The 22025-nt window shown below is 35.2% G+C and overlaps 1 long non-coding RNA gene and 2 other non-coding genes across 3 annotated transcripts; 1 reads left to right on the forward strand and 2 right to left on the reverse strand.

Annotated features, from left to right (window-relative positions):
• Positions 1–1546: 1546 nt before the first annotated feature.
• Positions 1547–1620, reverse strand: TRNAK-CUU. Its single transcript has one exon. It is a non-coding gene; the product is annotated as a tRNA-Lys (tRNA).
• A 5628-nt stretch (positions 1621–7248) lies between these two features.
• Positions 7249–8640, forward strand: LOC111461959. Its single transcript, XR_002713672.1, has 3 exons — positions 7249–7527; positions 7632–7705; positions 8550–8640. It is a non-coding gene; the product is annotated as an uncharacterized LOC111461959 (long non-coding RNA).
• A 13311-nt stretch (positions 8641–21951) lies between these two features.
• On the reverse strand, positions 21952–22025 carry TRNAN-GUU. The gene has a single exon. It is a non-coding gene; the product is annotated as a tRNA-Asn (tRNA).

Below are 22025 nucleotides of genomic sequence, written 5' to 3' on the forward strand. Positions count from 1 at the left end.
AGCTCCAACGGACTTACTTTTCTCCATCGGCTCCACCTACTCGTCTAAGGTCTAATAGAGTTGGGCAAAAAATGTGAATGAGGCTTGTGTTTCAATCAAGACTAGTTGGGAATTTGTCAAGATCACGACACCGCATGGTTTAAAAATATACAATTAGTTCCTGAGGTGGATGACTTCATAAGATTGTCAATTCCAACACTCGCTCGAGTAGTGTTAGTGCAACATTTGTAACATGAAGGTGGCCAGTTGAGAAGTTTATTAAAGTGTAGTGCCAACACGGGGCTGAGTTACAAGCTTTCTAGACCTTACTTCTAGAAAGGGTTATGGCAATGATAGGAATATTGTGGTACACAAGCTCACATTACCATCGTAAAGGGATGTGACCATGGCAAGAGTGTTGAATATGGCCCACGATCAAAATATGTCGAAACAAAGGCAACCCTTATCAACTTTGTATTCTTCCTAAGAAATTTTAATGTCCAACTTTGCTTCTTCTTTCGTACATGGTTGAGAGGACAAGTTTGATAAACTATAAACTTCTTAACGACCAAGGAAAATGGACATACAGGGAATTGAACTTTTTCTTAGGTTTTTTCCAATACTTTTTATAAATTAAAAAATGAAGATATTACATTAATACTTTTGAAATAAAATATTCAATAAATAATAAGAAAATACACGAAAAAAAAATAACTTTAATTGTATTCAACTATTAATATGTAAGAAAATACACGAAAAAAAATGTTTGTACTAATGGTAATACACTAGTCTCGGTTGTTTGACTAAAACAATACATCCAGGTCACATTCTCTATTCCTTTGAGGATGTCCTCAAGAATTTCAACAAGCATTAGATTGCTCTCTCTGTTTACACTACGCCCTCTCTCACTATATATGGGGGCATTATGGTCTCTTAGCTATTAAAATAGCATAGACCTCAATAAAATAATCACATAGTTATCTATCTATTATATATACTTATCTCTTTTTTCTTAAAAAATGGTCAAATTCAAACCCTTAATTATAAATATTAAGGTACCACCTAAATAATTTAAGTAAAGTGTTCGATACGTGTTCAACAAATGTTGGATTTATATTTATACGTGTTTGACATGTTTCGAACATGGAAATTAGAATAAATTATAATAATGTTTTCTTTACACACGTTCAAGGTAGTTTGAAAGTTCGAAAGCTACAATTTTAATATAAATATTAAGGTACCACCTAAATAATTTAAGTAAAGTGTTCGATACGTGTTCAACAAATGTTGGATTTATATTTATACGTGTTTGACATGTTTCGAACATGGAAATTAGAAGAATAAATTATAATAATGTTTTCTTTACACACGTTCAAGTTCGAAAGCTACAATTTTAATTTGGTTACTTAAGGAAGCATTTTGACGAAGGGAACGAAGATGAAAATGAATATAAGAAAGATTTTTATTCTGCATTAGAGATGAACATGAAATGAACGAGCATTCTTAGACTTCTATTCTGCATTAGAGGTATACATGAGACGTTAGTGACGACTCTAGATATGTGGAACGCTAGAAGAAGGGCTTGAACTTTCACCCTTGTGGTTAAGGGCCACACACTCTAACCAACTAAGCTATTCGAGCCTTTGGTTATTAAAAATAATAATAATAATAAATAAATAATAATAATTAATTTATTGCATACTAAGAACTTGAAAAAGAAATTGTGCTAGACACATACAACAATTCAATATATAGATGTTAGGTAGCTAAACCTAAATTACCTGGTTTCTATAGCTACAAGAGTGATCCAGATATTCGTTTTTCTAAAGGATGTAGCTCCCAAAAGAACGTGTCTAGATGTATCATATCTCACGCATGTCTATCTAGTAGATTCAGCCTAAAATGAAGTGGTTGTGCTTGATACGTGAGGTTGACGACATAAATCTAAAGCACAACTATAAATATAGAATTGATAGATAGCTCCAGCGGACTTACTTTTCTCCATCAGCTCCACCTACTCGTCTAAGGTGTAATAAAGTCGGGAATGTGTCAAGATCACAACACCGCACAGTTTAAAAATATACAATTAGTTCCTGAGGTGGATGACTTCATAAGATTGTTAATTCCAACACTCGCTCGAGTAGTGTTAGTGCAACATTTGTAACATGAAGATGGCCAGTTGAGAAGTTTATCAAAGTGTAGTGCCAACACGGGGCTGAGTTACAAGCTTTCTAGACCTTACTTCTAGAAAGGGTTATGGCAATGATGAGGAATATTGTGGTACACAAGCTCACATTACCATCGTAAAGGGATGTGACCATGGCAAGAGTGTTGAATATGGCCCATGGCAATGATGAGGAATATTGTGGTACACAAGCTCACATTACCATCGTAAAGGGATGTGACCATGGCAAGAGTGTTGAATATGGCCCATGGCAATGATGAGGAATATTGTGGTACACAAGCTCACATTACCATCGTAAAGGGATGTGACCATGGCAAGAGTGTTGAATATGGCCCATGGCAATGATGAGGAATATTGTGGTACACAAGCTCACATTACCATCGTAAAGGGATGTGACCATGGCAAGAGTGTTGAATATGGCCCATGGCAATGATGAGGAATATTGTGGTACACAAGCTCACATTACCATCGTAAAGGGATGTGACCATGGCAAGAGTGTTGAATATGGCCCATGGCAATGATGAGGAATATTGTGGTACACAAGCTCACATTACCATCGTAAAGGGATGTGACCATGGCAAGAGTGTTGAATATGGCCCATGGCAATGATGAGGAATATTGTGGTACACAAGCTCACATTACCATCGTAAAGGGATGTGACCATGGCAAGAGTGTTGAATATGGCCCATGGCAATGATGAGGAATATTGTGGTACACAAGCTCACATTACCATCGTAAAGGGATGTGACCATGGCAAGAGTGTTGAATATGGCCCACGATCAAAATATGTCGAAACAAAAGTAACCCTTATCAACTTTGTATTCTTCGTAAGAAATTTTAATGTCCAACTTTGCTTCGGTACATGGTTGAGAGGACAAGTTTGATAAACTATAAAACTTCTCAATGACCAAGGAAAACGAACATATAGGGAATTGAACTTTTTCTTAGGTTTTTACCAATACTTTTTATAAATTAAAAAATAAAGATATTACATTAATACTTTTAAAATAAAATATTCAATAAATAATAAGCTGTTTTGTTCAGATTCGCAAGTTTTAACCCGCTTTTTATTTTTCCATTACAGAAAAATTAGCTTTTAAGGAATTTTTAAGTTTTTAAGAAAAAATTGTTAGTATTTGAAGCAAAAACTAAACAAAATAAAAAATAAAAAAAAAATAAAAGTGTAACTCTTGTGTTAAACCTTATTTCAGAGAATTTAACTTTAATTGTATTCAACTATTAATAATGTAAGAAAATACACGGAAAAAAAATGTTTGTACTATTGGTAATACACTAGTCTCGGTTGTTTGACTAAAACAATGCATCCATCATCTTAATTAAAGAATTTGATTCGAAGCTATCTTCTAATAGGGGAATGCTCAATTAGTCTTTGTTGTAAGATTCGGCTATATCAGTTTCAGTAGAGTTCAGCCACAACTATAAATATCGAACTCTAAAGTATTTATGAGCAAAGTAAGTTTGTCGGAGCTATCTATCAAAGGTGTTAGAATGAGTTGTGAAAAAGTGTTGCCATCAAATCTAGTTCCAATTAAGGATGTCAATGACGAACATGTGCAAAATGCTGGAAAGTTTGCAGTGGGAAGGAATAACGAGTGGGGTGGACATCATTTTGTTTACAAGCGTGTGGTGAATGGTCTGTTCGATCCAAGTATACCCGATCCCAAATTTTATATTCTTGTGATAGAAGTTATAAATGATGATGGTATTCCTTGGTCCTATATTGCAAAACTTGATTACTTTGTTTTGCGCAGGCCAGATCACCGTCTCTATTCCTTTGAGGATGTCCTCAAGGATTTCAAGGAGCATTAGATTGCTCTCTCTGTTTACACTATGCCCTCTCTCACTATATATGGGGCATTATGGTCTCTTAGCTATTAAAATGGCATAGACCTCAATAAAATAATCACATAGTTATCTATCTATCTATATTTTTTTTTTCTTTAAAAATTGTCAAATTCAACTCTTAATTATGGATATTAGTGTATCACCTAACTTCCTTGTCACGGAGTGAATATAAATATTATAAGTAATATATATATATATATATATAATAAAAGGTTTAATAATTTTATATTAGAAAGAAATTCAAAATCAAACAAGTTTATACATTAATATATTTAAAAACAATTTAAGTTAAAGTGTTCGATCCGTGTCCAACAAATATTAGATTTATATTTATTTGTGACATGTTTCAAACATTCAAGGTAGTTTGAAAGTTTGAAAGCTACGACTTTAACTTTGTTACTTTAGGAAGCGTTATGACGAAGGGAACGAATATCAAAATGAATATAAGAATGAGAAAAAGAAATAAAATCCATAGTTTAATACACATTTTCAAAGATGGGATATGAAAATAAGTTATTCTCGTACTTCATCTAAACTCGTCAAAGCTTATTTCATGCTGTTCTAAAACCACTAGTTTTCAAATTACCTCTAAAAATATCTCAACTTTTTACTTTGTTTTCAAATTACCTCTAAAATTTCAAAAGTTTCAATAATATTTTAAATTGTTTAAAAAAACTCTACAAAATATTTCTATGGTTCATTTTGGATGAAACTGTTAATACTTTGTTTAGAAAATATGTGGATGGAAACGGTTAATACTTTGTTTAGAAAATACGGTTGAACTTTCAACAGTGTTCCAAAAATGTCGTTAAACTTTAAAAAGTTTCATTTATCTTAGAGTTAGTACTATGTTTAAAACATACCCATGAAAGTTATACCCATTTCTTTTCAAAATTTCTCTAACTCGAGATGCTATCTAAGATATCCCATCTCCTATTGTATCTGTAGTTTATATCACAAATATTGTTGCACAGTTTTTACTTTAACGTGTTGGAAGTGTCATAGGGATCAAGTTCTAGATTTGTGTGGGATAAAAAATATTAAAAAATTTATTTAGAAAAATAGCTTTCAAAATTTGATAATGGAAAAACATCCCTTTAAAAGGTTAGAATCGCAAAAATAACTTTAAAAGTTGAAACTTTTGAGATATAGCCTGGATTTTATCCAATTTCAAGAAAAAAAGTAATAAAAAGTATTTAATAACAAATAAGTAATTGGCACCCGTTGATACAATTTTAAGAAGGGTCCTAGAGAGAAAACCCTTAATTCTTGAAACTTATCAAACACACTTTGATCGAGGTAAAAAAGCATGAGAATAACTTATTTTCGTGTCCCATCTTTGAAATCATGCACAAAAGTTTAAGGCTTTTAATTCCCTTTCTCATATATATATATTTTATTTATTCCCATTTTCGTTCCTTTGGTTTAAAGGACACTTTAAAGAACAAAATTAAAGTGGTAGTTAGTGAATCGTAATATTTGACAATATTAAACAACTTTGAATGAGTGTAAAGAAAGCATCAAAATAATTTATTCTTGTGTCCCTAATCGACATGTGTTGAACATGTATTGAACACTTGTTAGTATAATAGATATGTTAGACATTTATAATCCAACCTTTCGTATTGGACACTTGACTTTGAATATATTTTGAGAGTGAGATGTACATTAAACTTTTTTAAGTATACAAATAATATAAACTTATTTATTTTGAATTTTTTTCTAATATAAAATTGATAGATTATTTAGAAAATATATATATTTTTGATAAATGCGTCATTGTCATCTCCCATATCTATGTGGTATCATATTTATTTCTCGTATTCATGTTTCATTTTTTTATTTTTGTGAATTCCATATATTTTCCTTCTCTAAAATTAAGATTCTATCTGTATTTTTAAATTTTAATTTTTTAGGGGTATAGCTAGGTGTTCTCTATTTCATTGCTTTGAGAAATTTGTATAAGAAGCTCAAAATTTCAAGAAGCCAATAATTTTTTGGATAAAAACTTAAGATTTTCTCAAAATATTTCCGCCATACTACACCTCAGAGACCCATTCTATAACTTTCTTAAAGAAAGCAACTCGAGAAACCCACTAGAATAGAAGTATTCATTCAAGTTTCAATTGTTAAGAAATTTTTAAGATTTTAAAATTTCGATTCAACGAAATTAGAAGGACAAACTTATACAATTTATTCTCTATAACTATAAGGAATATTTTTTTAGGAAGGCTGATAACCACTTCTTTTTCACAAATGGAGAATTGAATTTTGATAAGCAATTTAGTACCTTTCTCTTTCTCTCTACTTAATTTCTTTGGATGAAACTTATTGTAAATGAAAATAAGTTTGTTGAAGAAACCTAAAGCTCTAATGCTTCTGATCAAGCCAACCAAAGGTTGGCTTGATCGAAAATAATCAAGTTATTGAATATTTTAAATAAATCCCGAAATTCAAAACTCCCTGTTGTCCAATAAAGACCTAAAATCCCTAATAATAAACCAAAATCCGCGAAGCGACTGAACCTGTCGGTTGAACTGCTGAGCTCCGGAACCTGTCGGTTTCACAATTGCATTTCATTCACCTCCTCTTAAGGTTTCATGTCTTCGACCCTGCCCGAGGAGTGACATATCCTAGAAAGAGGGCTTTTACCGGTCATTAAGATAGACGTTAAGATAGAGTCCTCGAAGGCAAGGGAATCGAGGCAAAGGAGTTGAGGATTGACTTCCCTTACGGTTCACGAATAGTCTTTCCCTACATCTCTTGAAACCTACGCCATTAGATTTATAGGGAGTTTATACACTTTATTTATTTATTTATTTATTTATTTATTTATTTATTTTATTTTTTTTTTTTAAGATAAGGAGAGAAAAGCTCAAATAGGCTATGAATTAAGAGGAGGAAACTAGAAAAGTTCAAAAAGGCCATGAATTAGGAGGAGGAAACTTCAAATTTTTTGAAATCAGATCAACAATTTTGATGAAGAAACCAGCTTTATTTGCGTTCGTAGTAGAGATGGAGCCTGAGGCTTGTTGAGAAAACCCCTAACTCGCAGGTTGATCATGTATTGAATGAAGAAAAGCCAGAAAAGCCAGTTGACAAACAGAAGATATTAGTGTAATAACTCGTACCGCTGGCATTAAATGAAGAAAAGCCAGTTGTACTAATTAAGAAAAAAAAATTATATATGGAATATGAAAAGACAGAAATATGAGGCAGAAATATGAAAAGGCAGTGGGTAGGTCTGCCACCTACCCAAAATCTTCTCTTTAAATCTTGTTGGTGAAAGGCCAATAAATATGAGGGAGGGGTTGAACCAAGCTGTTTTTGAAATAAGAAGGAAAAAGAAAAGGGAACATTGGTAAGAGTCGAAGGAGCTGAAGAAGGAAAGGAAGGTCGCTGGAAGGAAGGAGCTGAACGTTGGATTTAACGAACCGTTGGACCCAACCCGACCCAATTAGCAGATTCTGATCCACTACCCAAAACTAGGCTCGAAGGTATGCATGACCCTCGGTTCAGAGGCCAATGCTCGTAAATTTGGACTATTTTTAACTCGAATCCTACTCAACTTCTATAGTTTTGATATATTTTCTCAATGTAGGACCTAATTGTAGATCTTTGAACGAATTAGAAATTTATTGAAGACCCAAAACAAGCTCGAAAAGTCTACAACAGGTAAGTAACCGCATGGAGCAAGTTCTAAGAAATGCTTGTAGGAGTCGGTTTGGAGTATGGGCAAATGATCTAGTATTATACTTGGGAGTTTCGTTAACATTAGTTTCATTTATGGTACTTTGATAACGTGAGTGTTTATACCTTGATTATAGTTAGGGTTATATAGCTTCCGCATGCATTATTGTGAATTTCTCTGATAAGCGTTTGAGTTTATGTGTTTCCAAGGAAGTTGAGATAGATTGTTATTTCTTGATTTGCATGATAAGTACGATGTGAGCCTTGATACTTTGTGCTGTTTTGTTTTGGGGTGTGGATAGCCCCTTTATTGCCCATGTGTGAATTGGACTATTTTGCTATGTGCTAGATAGTGTGAATTATGAATTTCGTAGATTATGGGCTACCGTCTTTTAGTTGTCACCTATTGTAGATATGGGTGGCCTTAGTAAGTATCATACTGTAGTACCACGTTAGGGGTGCCTAGTGGGGAGACCCATGGCCTTTTACTAATCTAAACTCGACCGGGGTGTAAGACAGGTAGTTTACTGACCCAGCCCAGCGGGGCGTAGTGCAGGTAGTTACTGATTCTCAGGAACAGGTAGTTAAGGCCAGACACCACTAGGGAAAATTCACTGATTTAAGCTCATTATATAGTTAGGTATGGAAGAAAATCCATATCAATGAGAATCCATGGGGTCTTCTTTTGAGACCATAGTAGTCTTTGCTAGAGATAGATTCGAGCATATAGCCAAAGTTTCTGTGAACAGGATTAAGTCCGATAAGAGCCTACAAGTAGGTTGCTTACTGAGTATTTTTATACTCATCCCATGTTGTTGCTATTTTTCAGGTGCTAAGTAGACCAATGTCGGAGGCGGGAATGTGTGGAGCCGTGCGGCTACAGTGGAGACCTTTAGATCGAGTCCTCTATGTCCATGTCGTTTTAAATGCCATTTTGATGTTTATTTTGGAAAAACTTATGCTATTTTGTAACTGTTTTTCTTTTGTTGTGTTTCCGCGGATCCCGTTATGTTTTGGAACTATTTAGATTTTTAATGCTTATCAGATAACATTAATTTCATTGTGCCTCCCGTTTTATCAAATGAAAATGTTGTAAGTCTTTTTATCCTAGAGTCCACATAGCAATTCGTGATTCGATGCGTTGGAGACCGGTCGTTACAATTAGATACAAATAAGATGCACTTATCAAAAGAATAATGACATTGTTGAATTTTTTTTGACACATACGACTATAGATGCTAGGTAGCTAAACCCAAATTACCCTATTTCAATAATTACAAGAGTGATACAAATGTTCGTTTTCTTAAAGGATGTAGCTCCCAATGAAACGTGTCTGGATGTATCCATGTCTGACACATGTCTATGTAAGAGACTGCCTAAAATGAAATGGTTGTGCGTGATAGTTTGTCGAAGAAGAGATCCTACAAAATTAGGCATAAAGCTAAAGACCTTAATGAAGTTGGTTAACTAGCATAGGTAAAGATTTCATTTTATTTCATCTCTAAAAACTGATTTGAAATCATAGCCCTACCATTTTGATTTGTTGAAAAATAGAGCATAACTGAGTCATACACAAGTTTGAAAGAACGAGGCGACACGAGCGTCGAAGACAAGTTTGAAAAGGGTTGAGTAGGGCCCAAGACCATAACCTTTGAAGTTGGGATTTTGATATGAGTTTTGGCTGGCTGATATGAATCCAGCAATTGATCATTTACATGTACTCGAAGAACAATTACAAGAAGCAATGCAAAAAAGATCTAAGTATCAAATCAAGAAAAGAATTAAGTGGCAATAAATATCACTTAATATTGGGAAGTGATTAGAAGACATTTTGTTTTTAGTAGTTGAACTACATTAGGTTCGAATTATCTTTTTGGTCTATTCAAAGCCATGCAATATTCAAGTTTGAAATATGGTGGAATACAAAAACATTGTGATTGAAACCCTTTGAGTGTTATGTTTCTTTTCAAACCTTGCTTTAGGTTTGATGTTAAAATCAATTCATTGTATTAGTCGTGATCAAGCTAATTCTTAAGTGAGTCGTCTTGGGATCTAAGAGTGACCATCGTAGATTTCAAGTTCGATTTAAGAGTTATTCATCCTTCTAACCCGCTCTTGGTTGGAATCATTCGTTAACTTAGTTTTCTTTGTGAAAATTTGCAAGGATACTAAAAAGATGTAACACCCGCTCATCGTCAACGCGATGCCAGGAGCTACCACCGACATCGATAATAAACTCTGATAACCAATCATAAATTTCAAAATATTTCCAAAAACATCCGGTAAAACATTTAAAACCAATACTATTTAAAACTAAAAACGACCAAAGTAAATTCTTGATAGCGAGAGCATAAGTACACAAAACAGACACAGACATGGATTCCCAAATAGTCTCTAGCCCGCTGGTCTCGTCCTCGTCTTCAGTTGGCCTGCATCAACTAAATCTGGAAAGAAAAGTTAAATAATTTTGATGAGTAATTAAATTAGCTAGTAAGTAGCCAACTTTATCTTTCATAAATTCATAACTAATATTTCCAGGTGTTTTTAATTTTTATTCATCATTGACTCCTAGTTTCTCTTACTGGAGTCATCGGTTCATTAATGAGGTATCTCAGCTACCTCCAACTTAGGTTACTGACTCTCTTTTGATATGCTTATCTAGAATTTTCGGACTCGTATGTAAGACTCGCTCTCGGTCAAATACGACCCGTCTACTAATTTCTCTGGCGGCCTGTTTATCTCATATACCAACAGTCAGGAGTCCTCATGCTCCCTGACTTAGCCCATAGCGCGTTGGCCAGGAACTCCGCGGTAATTAGTAGACTATCATACTCATATAAATAAGCCATGGTTCAACATCCAATAAGTATATCCTAGAGTCATAACCTTTCCATTAACATGCATAACATACTCACATTTACTGCATGCTTTCATACATGTATCATGTTCAACACATAGAACATTCTGGCAATCATTTATATCATGCTTACATCACAGGCAAGCAGTCACATTATACAATAAACATTCAATATCATCAAAGCTCATCTTAACATACTAAGCTCTTAATCAAGTAAACAACATACTCACATGTTGTAAAACAAGTTAAGAACTAGTTCAAAGATCGATATGCTACTTACCTGGTTTCGAATCCCTTTCTCTCTTGAATGTACGTTTAATGGGGTATTTCAACACAATTTCTTCCAATTAGACCTATATTTCACCATTTTCAAGGTAAGTATAGGTCAATCTAGGTAGAACAGGTCAAAACGAATTGAACGGGACAAATCGGGAGCCAAAATGAGGTCTCACGCGCCCTCACGCACCCTCACATTCTCGGTGTGTCTGTCTCACACACAAGTCGTACGCCCAGTCACGGCTCCTCACGTGCCCTACGTGTAGTGCACACGCTTCTTCTTCCTTGCATTTTCTGAAATTTTCCAACTTTTCTATTAATACCCGTTGTATCCCTAAGCCATATCTTACTTCTACAATCCGAATTTCATCTCGATTCTTTCTACAGCTTTGTAGATCTCCTTATTATGATTCTAACAAGCCCTATTTCATAACTTATTATGCAATATAGACCATGATATCGAGATTTAAAAGTTTGGACAAATGAGTTTTTCGTTACCTTTGCGACAATCGCTTAAATCAGCTTAAGTTCAGAGCTTTAATGGCTGAAAAGCCTTCACAATCGTCTCCCCATCCTCAGGTTTGCACGTTGTCACAACAAACGCCAAAGAACCTTCAGGTTTACCGGAAAACACGGATTAGAACATTCTCTGTTTTCTGTTTCCCTCTTTCTCTGTTTATTCGATATTATATGGTGCTTCCTCGTCGGCCTTGCCAACGCCAACCACAAACACCATCCATAACACTAACACCAAAACAAAACCACCCTCCTTCATTCCACACCTCCATCTTCCTCTCTTTTCTCCCAAGTCCACCGGTCCCTTCCTCCTTTCTCCATGCAGCAGCTTCAAGCTGCTGCTGTCTCTTTTTTTTTTTTAATTAATTAATTTATTTATTTTATTTATTATTATTATTATTATTATTATTTTTAGATTATTTCAAAAGATCTCTAGCTTGGTAAAATCCAACATTTTTGGGCTACCTGAGAGTTAAGTTTGTCTATATGAAACATGAAAGCTCAACAAATTTGGTGTTCATAGGATACTCAACCGATGCTGCACGGGGACGTATGACTACTCGCCAAAATTATGTCTACTCGATATAGATTGGATATACCTCAAAATGTACTATAGGGGAAGGCATGGTACCAACTCTCCACCACCCATGGGCCTTGTGGTCTAAGCGAGCTACCCTGTGGCACATACGTGTGTCATAGTGAAGACGAGCATTGCAAGACGAGTATCTCAGACATCTTCCTTTAAAATAGATTTTTCAAGGACAGATCGGACCTCGCGAGTGTGCTGGTATTGCGCGCTAGCCCATGTGTCAGAGATTAGATTATCCACCCTTCATCCAAAACGGATATCGTAAATGCTTTAGCATGGATGCAGGAGAATTGAATGCATGATGAGAACCTAGATAGATGGATGTTCGAATGTCTCAATGAGATAATCGACACATTGGTCAATTCCCAACGGATAAGTTTAAGCAAGCCAAGATGGTCAAGTTTTTCAAGTCATGGGATGACATCATGATGTATGAGTTATGTTGTTGGGAATCGAGATGACGATGAGATGTGGTGTTGCTCACGAGAGACCTTGGCTTAGAGTAGAGTCTAGATCGAGTTGGATGACTTGGCTTAGGTAGAGACAAGTCGGTTGGAGTTGCAAACAATTGAACAAGCATGCATGAGCAACGTGTATGACCAAACAAGTTTGTAATTCGCATAAGTTGTGTTTGATTGACGAATGAGAACCTCGCCTAAGGTGTAACAAAGTCGAGCAAAAAATGTGAATGAGACTTGAGTTTCTCTCAAGACAAGTTATGAGTGTGTCAAGATTACGACACCGCACGGTTGAAAATGTACGACTATGAAGTTTATATGAGAGCCACACTATGTGTGTCTAGTCGATCAAGACAAAGAACCGAGGGTTGTATGAAAACTTTGCATGTGTGTCATGAGTGTTAGATTGGGCAACACAATTGTGAGTCAAAATAAAGAATTGCTTCAGGGGTCAATAACCAGACTCCCAAACAAGGAGTCTCTTGACACAATATCTACCACTTACAAGTGTGAATAGATCTGAAAATATTATTACTCAAGGAAACAATACAGATTTAAGAATGAGAAATAGAATTGGGATCGAACATTCAATTTTCATTCATATTCACAACGTTTAAATAGGATACAAGCTACGAATTAATACCTACAAATAATGAAAATATAAACTAACTAAATCTTGAAAATAAAATAAAATATACTACTAATCAAATCATAAAGGAAAAAATATTAAAGGATTACTATTCTCCAAATATTAATTGATCAAGAATATCTTGACTAATTCAAACTAACAATAAGTTGAACTAAATTCTGACAGCCTCCTTAGAGCAAGCTTATTTCTCAATAACTTCAAGAGCCTTACGAAAAACTTCAAACTTCACTTTGGCAAGTGCCTTAATTGTTCGGTAGGATTTCTATACGCATGAGGATGTTTCCCGCCACTTTCCCTGATGTTGGGGATGGTGAGGGCTGGACTAGGATCTCTAGGAATCGCAAGACCAGTCTCCCTACCCTTGTCCTTATCAGAAGCCCTGCTAGAAGCCATAACTTTCTCGCTTGCCAGAGGAAAGAATGGATTATTAAGTTTCCATCAATTTCACTAACTTGTCATTCCTTGGGACATATAAAGAAGCAACAAGAGGTTCACTAGCATTTGCAACCTAAATAGATTCTTATGGATCATGCATATGCTGCGATTCTTTTCGTTGTTGATCAAATTTCAAGTCTCGTCCTTTTCTATGAGTTTCCTCATAGTTTAAGAGGTTCAAAGTATCAGATTTTCAACAAGATAAATTTAAATACTTATCGACTCTCAAAACCCTTCCTCGGTTTTGATTGTATAACCTATCACTAACAAATGCCAACGTGCCAAGAACTTCTCCTCCAACATTTCTAAATCTGAGATTCACTATAGGAACTAGACCATCAAAGAGCATAATAAAGAACAACAGACCTAGAAAACTAACACTCGCAACCTTCTTAGTTCTTCCCTCAGTCTTCTTACTCACATTCCTTTTCCCCTTTGCTACATGACCACTATGGACGCTACGAAATCCTCCTCTTCCACGACTTCTACTTGCTAAATGAATACTTTCTCTTTCATTGTTTTCGTTGTTGGTTGTCTCCTTCACTTGTAGTGCCTTTTCTTCGCTCCTTTCTGATGCTCTATTGATTCTTACCTCATGAGCCTGAAGCGAGCCCATCAGTTCATCAACGGAGAGTATGGATAGATCCTTAGCTTCTTCTATGGCAGCCACCACATGGTCAAACTTTGGAGTCAAGCTTCTCAACACATTTGCAACAATTGTTTCGTCTGAAATTTTCTCTCCATAGGTACGCATCTGACTGACTATTGCCATTGATCTTGACAAAAAATCAGCAATTGATTCGCCATTCGTCATGAGTAGAGTTTCAAATCACGTCTTAGAGATTGCAATTTCACTGTCATGACCTTTGAATCTCCTAGAAACTCCTTCTGTAGAATTGATCGTGCTTGCTTTGATGTGGTTGCTGCTGCCATTCGTGAAAAGATAGTCTCATGAACTGCTTGCTGAATAGTGAATAGAGCCTTGGCATCGTTCTTCTTGGTTTCTCCCAGTCTCTCATTTTCTTCTATTGTGGGTTCTAATACATCAACAAACCTGTGCTCCACCAAGTCTCCATAGCAACTACGATCTGAGCAAGGTCTTCATCTTGATGCTCCACCACTCATATTTCTCACCATTAAAGATTGGTAACAACGGTGTAGAGGAAGAAAAACCAGCTACTACCTTTTTTGTTTTGTGAAAGAAAATAATCACTCACCCTCGTGTCGAAGGAACCTGGCTCTAATACCAAATTTGTTGGGAAAATGGATAGTAAAAGAGATATGAAAAGATAGAATAGATGAAATAGATGAAAGTGCGGTGTTTTATTATTGATTTCTCACTCAATGCTTAGAAGGGTTACACAATTCTAGTCTATAAACACTGGACCATAAATGGTAAAATATGAAAATTTGGATAAATTCAAATCTACTGACAATCTCCTAGAATCTCCTAAAATCTTGGTAGTTTGAATATTTGAATCATATCTCAACTACTTTAAATCATATCTTCATTTTGAATACTTTGAATCATATCTCAACATCTTCCTCGTTAGTGAAGCAAGAACCAAGCTCATTTGCCCGAGGGCTTGGGAATTCAAATGGGCAGACAGTGTACCGGGTCAGTGCATTTGAAAGAATCATTCACATGAGAGGAATAATGCCAATGGTTGCAAGTAAAGGAATCGGAGGATTGATGAGACATGTATTGACCAAGTACCAAATATTTACAACACAAGTTCATATGGGTGGACGACATCGCATTAAGAAAGGTAATTGAGTTAAGTGGGGGAGGGACAACAAGAATTGGTTGCTCACTCCAAAGAAATGTTCCAAGAAGTGAGAACATATGTGTTCCTTGAGCCATCCCCTAGTGCCTAAGGTGAATAACTTCATAAGGGTGTCGATATCAACACCCGCTCGAGAAGAGAGCATCAGATTGGACGTGGGCAACATGATGAACGAAACTACAGTAAGAGCAGAGAAGTGCTACTGCAACATTAGCAACATGAAGGTGGCCAGTTGAGAAGTTTGCTAAAATGTAGTGCCAACATGAGGTTGAGTTACAAGCTTCTATACCTTGCTTTCAGAAAAGGTTATGGCAATGATTAGGATTGTTGTGATACACAAGCCCACATTAACAGTATAAAGGGATGTTACTATGACAAGAGTGTTGAATATGACCCACGATCAAAATATGTCGAAACAAATAAAAGAAGCAAAAAGAACAACTTAAGGGGAGAGATCTTTTGAAACAAAGAAACCTTAGTCACTTCGTTTTTATGCATCTCATAAGTATTTATAGTGGAGAATGTACAACTAGTTTCCTAAACTTTCCCAACTTTAAACCACTACCAATTCTCCTAAATAAATCACTAACTTATTTTCTAAACTTCTTCAAGTTAATAACTATTCTTACCAAGTAAGCTTAATGACTCACATTCTCCCTCTTAAGCATGACATTGATTGAGATTCTAGACTTCGAACAAATCCCGCATGCTTGCAAAGTTTAACCCTTGATAGGGTCTTGGTGAGAATATTTGCATGTTGCTCTGTACTGTCAAAATTTTAATTTCATAACATGCAATTTCTTCTGCTTCTCTCTTCTCTGCAGAGACTTCTTGTAGGGTACTCATTTATCTTTCAACCTTCCTTTTATACATGTCTCTAGCCTTCTTTAGTTGAGAGGACAAGTTTGATGTCCCATTTTTCTTATGCCCTGGTGGTCTTCCTCTAGGCCTACGTGATTGAGATGACAAGTGTGATGAAATATACTATCTTGTAGGTTGCTCTTTGCTGATTATAGTAGCCTCTGGTTTCTTCTTGGCTATGTTCTTTGGTTCCATTTTCTCCTGATCCAATAGTTTCTTCTACACTTTCTTGCTATCAACGCCAATTGATACTTTTAGAAGATGTTGATAGTCTTTCAATAGTATATTATATAGGCGGTTTCACAACCATTTTACTTTCATCAAAGTCATATATCTTGAAGAACGTGCCGACTATCTCCACTCTACTACCTTCTTCCGCCATTTGACTAAGGCTAATAATATTGATTTTCAAACTCGGGATGTAATACACCTTGGTAAATAGACGTTGACCGTCATTCTTACACTATAACAAGATAGATCTTTTGCCTTGGATCGATACAATTGATTCATCGCAAATCTACACATTTCTAACGAACTTCTCATCAATCTCCTTGAACTTTGTTCGATATTCGGTCATGTGGTTGCTCGCTCCATTTTCTAGGTATCACATGTTGGTTTCCACTTGGTCTTCTCCTTCTATGAAGGGGTTCGCCATAACCTTCTCTTCAATGAGCATCAACAGGTTGGACATTTTCTTGGCCAACATCAATGTTGAATATTTTCTCCACTTGTTTTTTTTACCCTAAATGCATATGTTATGTAGTGCCATTAGTGGGATTTGTTAGAGGGATTACAAACTACCTTTTAATAATGAACCTATCTCGATTCAAGGGTCTACATAGTATATTAGTAGTTTGCAAGGAAGAATGTTGCTCCCTATTATATTGAGACTATTAGAGAGTCGTCAACTAGTTTCTAATAGTGAACTTCGTAGATTCCCAGGATCCATATACGTTCTATGAATTGTAATGATTACAAGGTTGTACCTCACTTATATATACACACATATGTGAGTTGAAATGATTTCATGAAATTGTAAAGAGTATAGCTATGGTCCCAAATCTAGGTTAACCTAGGATAAGAAAGGCTCATATAAGCTAGATTATACCAATCGCAAATGGCAAATTTAAGTAAAATTAGGATAAATTGAACATAAACTTATTTCAAAAAAAATATATATATGTGAGAATTAATTGATTTAAAAATTAATAAACATGTCTAAAGAAGATTTAAAGATGAAAGAAAAAAATTAAAACAAGAAATATATTAATGGAAGATGCACATCAGGGAACCAAACGCTGTTAATGACAAAATTGAGCCGAGATTAGAAAAGAATTTAATATACTGTTAATGACAAAAGGATCTGTAATGTCTAGTCTGGATCTGTAACATCTAAAAGGTATATTTGGTGATAACCGATTATTCATCAGTTAATCATGAGAAGATTTAATGTATGGTATCATTGCCTAAATGGCGAGATTAGATAAGTCAATTGCCACTACTGTTATAGGAGGGTAAACGTCACCCATTATAATTTCTTACGGGTTCTGATACCACTACACTAGATGTGCACATCTAGGTGGGAAGGTGAGAAGTACTATGTGTTAGGCTGGGTCAATCTAGCCCATAAATCTAAGCATCTTGAGTTCTTCTAGGTGCACTTAGCCTCAATTCTATGGCTGGGTCAATCTAGCCCATAAATCTAAGCATCTTGAGTTCTTCTAGGTGCACTTAGCCTCAATTCTATGGCTAGGTCAATCTAGCCCATAAATCAAGCCTCTTGAGTTCTTCTAGGTGCACTTAGCCTCAATTCTATGGCTGGGTCGATCTAGCCCATAAATCTAAGCCTCTTGAGTTCTTCTAGGTGCACTCAGCCTCAATTCTATGGCTGGCTTGTTGGGTTCAAACTCACGCGCATTTATGTACAGAAGATCTTAAGTCTTCTCCTTTAACCTCTCGGGCAAACCAACTAATTTTCTTCCTCAAAATTTAATTTAGCTAAACTAAATTTAAATTAGTTAAATAAATATAGAAAATAAGTATGAATAATAAATTTCCTTTCCTAGAAATATGTTACGAGGATTCATATAATGATAATTTTTGTCTTATACACAAATTTTCTAAATTGTAACTTGTTAAGATTATTAAATTAAAAAAAAAAACGATAGAAGTAATATAAAAAACATATTAAGTTTTTTAAAAAATCATTTATCTTCTTAATCTAAGTCTGTTGTATCACTTAAAACCTACAAAAAAGTTACATGTTTGAATGTTTTTTTTTCAGCTTAATTCAAATAAACATTAAAATTATTGACATATCAATTTTTTCGTGGGATGTTTCACTAGATGCGCTGATCCGCTCTATTAATTTTGATGTGCAATTATTTGATTAATAAATGTTAAATACTTGGTTAAGTGATATTAGATGATAAAGTGATTGTATTTTTTTTTAACTTAATAAATTTAAAAGTGAAGTAGTTAAAAAAAAATGTATCAACTTAATTATTTATTTATTATTTAAGAAAAACTTGGGATGGTAAAAATAAATAAATAAAAAAAAATAATAATAACCTAAAATTTTCAAAATATATATAGTATGAAATAAAAATAGATTGAATAAACCAAACATATTTGATATTACTATAGGACAAAATAATATATATTTTTTTTTTGTCATCTAGAAGACATTCTAAATAAACCATAATTTGTTAGCAAGTTAGATCGTCAAGATAGGAACTTTTAAGAATGGTGCAACTCTTGTGTCTCTTGAAGTAGAAGTGGGAGTTGTTGGATGAAAGTCCCACGTCCGCTAATTTAGAGAATGATCATGGGTTTATAATTCAGGAATACTATTTCTATTGGTACGAGGTCTTTTGGGTAAGCCCAAGCATGAGAGCTTATGCTCAAAGTGGACAATATCATACCATTGTGGAGAGTCGTGTTCATCTAATAAGAGTATAGACTGAAGGATTTATCTTTGGGTTGCTAAAGGCAATGAAGGGTCATGGTAAGAACGATTATTTTAGAAAAGCCAACGTAATTAGCTATTAAGTGATCATTTCGAAGGCATGACCCATGCATTATATGGTTTAGAGTTGTCAGTCTTCCACATCATAGGAGGAAGTTGGAAAGTAGGAGTTGCTCAACGTCGTCCCTAACCTGTCCCTAAGACCTATGGGTAGATGCCATGAAGGAATTGCATGCTTTGATTGGGCAACAAAGGTGGCAGATTCTCGAACTCCAAAATTTAGATTCTACCTACATTTTAAATCCATTTTCTTCTCTCTATAATACATATTTAATTTTTTATTTTTGTCCAACATAGTTAGGTGTTCTCTACTTCACTGCTTTGGGCAATTTGGAAAAGAAGCTCAAAATTTCAAGAACGAACCAACAATTTTTCGAATAAGAATTCAAAATTTTGTCCCAAGATTTAGAGGAATTCTCTATAACTTTCTTAAAGAAAGTAACTTACTAGAATAGAAGTATTCATTCAAGTCCCAATTGGCAAGAAATTTTAAGATTTTGAATTTTTGACTCAACCCATACCGAGGAAATTAGAATGTTAAACTTATACAATTTATTTTCTACAACGACAAGGAGCATTTTTTTCTTTTAATGGAGTTGAAGGCTGATAACCACTATATCTTGCCCGAAAATTTTGGATAAGCAATTTGGTACATTTTTAAAAATGGAAAAATTCTTTCTATATACTTAATCGGGTGGGATGAAACTTATTTCAACATTTTTGTATAAATGAAAGAAACATGTTTGTTCAAGAAACCTAGAGCTCTAAAGCTTTGAATTAAGCCAATCAATAGGTTTTCTTGACGAACCTAAGAAACTACTAAGAAAAACATGTTTGAAGAAATTTGAGCTCGTCTCTTAAACATTAGATTCACAGGGAGTTTATCAACATTTTTTTTTTCTGTAGATGATATAGGGGAGAGAAAAGCTTAAAATTGCTATGAATCAAGAGAGGAAACTTCAAATATTTTAAAATTCGAGTGGCAAGTAAGTTGTCTTCTTCAATCGATAACTCTCTGTACATTAGCTTATAATTCATGAGGAATGCATCTAGAGGTTTCATTGATGTCAGGTCTAACAATTTTGATGAAGAAACCAACCTGTATAGCCACTAGAACATGCAAGTAAATCCAAGTTTCAAAGTTATTTGACCACATGCTAGCATCTTCTCCTTGGTTGGAGGTAAAAGATGATGACGTGACTCATCCTTCTTTTTAATGAACCAACTTCAACTTTTGAATTATGTGGACTCTTCTGGATTTGTTATCGTGAAATTCATTTTGGTTCTTAACTCTTACTCAGTTTAAGATCTGTTCAAGAAATTTCGAGAGATACAGAGTTTTGATAGCCAGGGGTTAAGGATATTTTGTTCTGGTTTATCATAGATACCATATTTGATCATTTATTATAAGTAAATATATAGATATTTTCCTTCTATTACAGAGGTATCATATTTGCATTATAGGCAAATATTTTGTATACAGTTATTGCTTCCCACAGAGGTATCATATTTGCCTTTTATTATAGGCAAATATCTTGTATCCATTTATTGTTCTCATATCCTATGTCATTTATTTGATTCTCCAATTGATTATAAATAGAGAACTTTCACCACATTTAGTTCCGGCGGTTTTAGCAAATATTTTCACGGTATCAAGGCCCTTTCGGTTTAGCAACCCCGATCCTTTATTTTTAATGGCTTTTGAATCCTCTATTCATCTTCTTCTCTACCATCATTGCTGGCTTTGACGTCCTAGGGGCTGTCTGCATGGCTTCCACAGGCTGAGCCAATTGATTATTCTTCGGTTCTACCCTTTTGGCCTCCAAATCATCACAAACCCACCTTTAGCTATACTCTATACATACAACCTCACTTTCTCCAACACAATCGATCTTGCCTTGAACCAGAAACCTCTTCATCCTCAACCTCGGCAATTAAAACTTTCCTTCCATCTTCAATTTTTCATCTTCTTCTTTCATCTCTTCGCATTCTTCACGACTATGGCTTCCTTTTTTGCCTTTGTCTTTTTCGTCCTTGTCGCTTTAATTGCCGACTCTTTGGGCCAGGCCCCAAGTGTCGCACTGGCCTCTTCGCCACCAAAGTTTTTGCCCGCCTCCTCGCCCAAATTTGATCCTTCGCCCATTGTAGCTACTCTTCCGGCTACAACATTGTCTTCGTCCCTTGCTCCGGGGGGGCGTGGCTCTCTTTCCTTCCATGAGAACTTCACCACCTGCTATGACGCCGACTACTTCTCCATCGGCTCCCCCTATTGCTCCTTCGAAGTCACAAACACAATCTTGAGTTGCAAAATATGCTCGAAATATTCTAGCTCGTGCTCATTTCCTTGATAGCAAAGTCCCCAAGGCGCAGACAACACTCCATCTTCGTCCCTCTCTTCCTTTCTTCATATAAAATACACTCCAGAGCCTGCATTCTCAGTTTCTTCGTATAAAATACACTCCAGAGCCTGCATTCTCCCTTTATTGTTCATCTCTTCTTCATAGCCACCACGAACCCTCTCTCTATCTCTTCCCTTTTCTCATAATATAGTCATTGCGCCCTGATCTTTGCTACTATGCACGACTCTAATTTTGATATGAATGTTATAAGAAGATTTATCCAATTTTGATTTTTTAGAGAGCATCTAATATACACATGTTTAGTGAGTCTGAGCCTTTTTAGTGAGTCTTACTATATATTTTTTATATTTGAGGTTACTAAGATTTATTATTGACATGAAACCTTGAGGTTAGAATTGTCAAAAGTTGAAAGGAACGCTAGAAGAAGGGCTTGAACCTTCGACCTTGTGGTTAACAGCCACACGCTCTAACCAACTGAGCTATTCCAGC

This window comes from Cucurbita moschata, unplaced genomic scaffold, assembly GCF_002738365.1.
Source record: "Cucurbita moschata cultivar Rifu unplaced genomic scaffold, Cmos_1.0 Cmo_Scf00026, whole genome shotgun sequence".
NCBI lineage: Eukaryota > Viridiplantae > Streptophyta > Magnoliopsida > Cucurbitales > Cucurbitaceae > Cucurbita > Cucurbita moschata.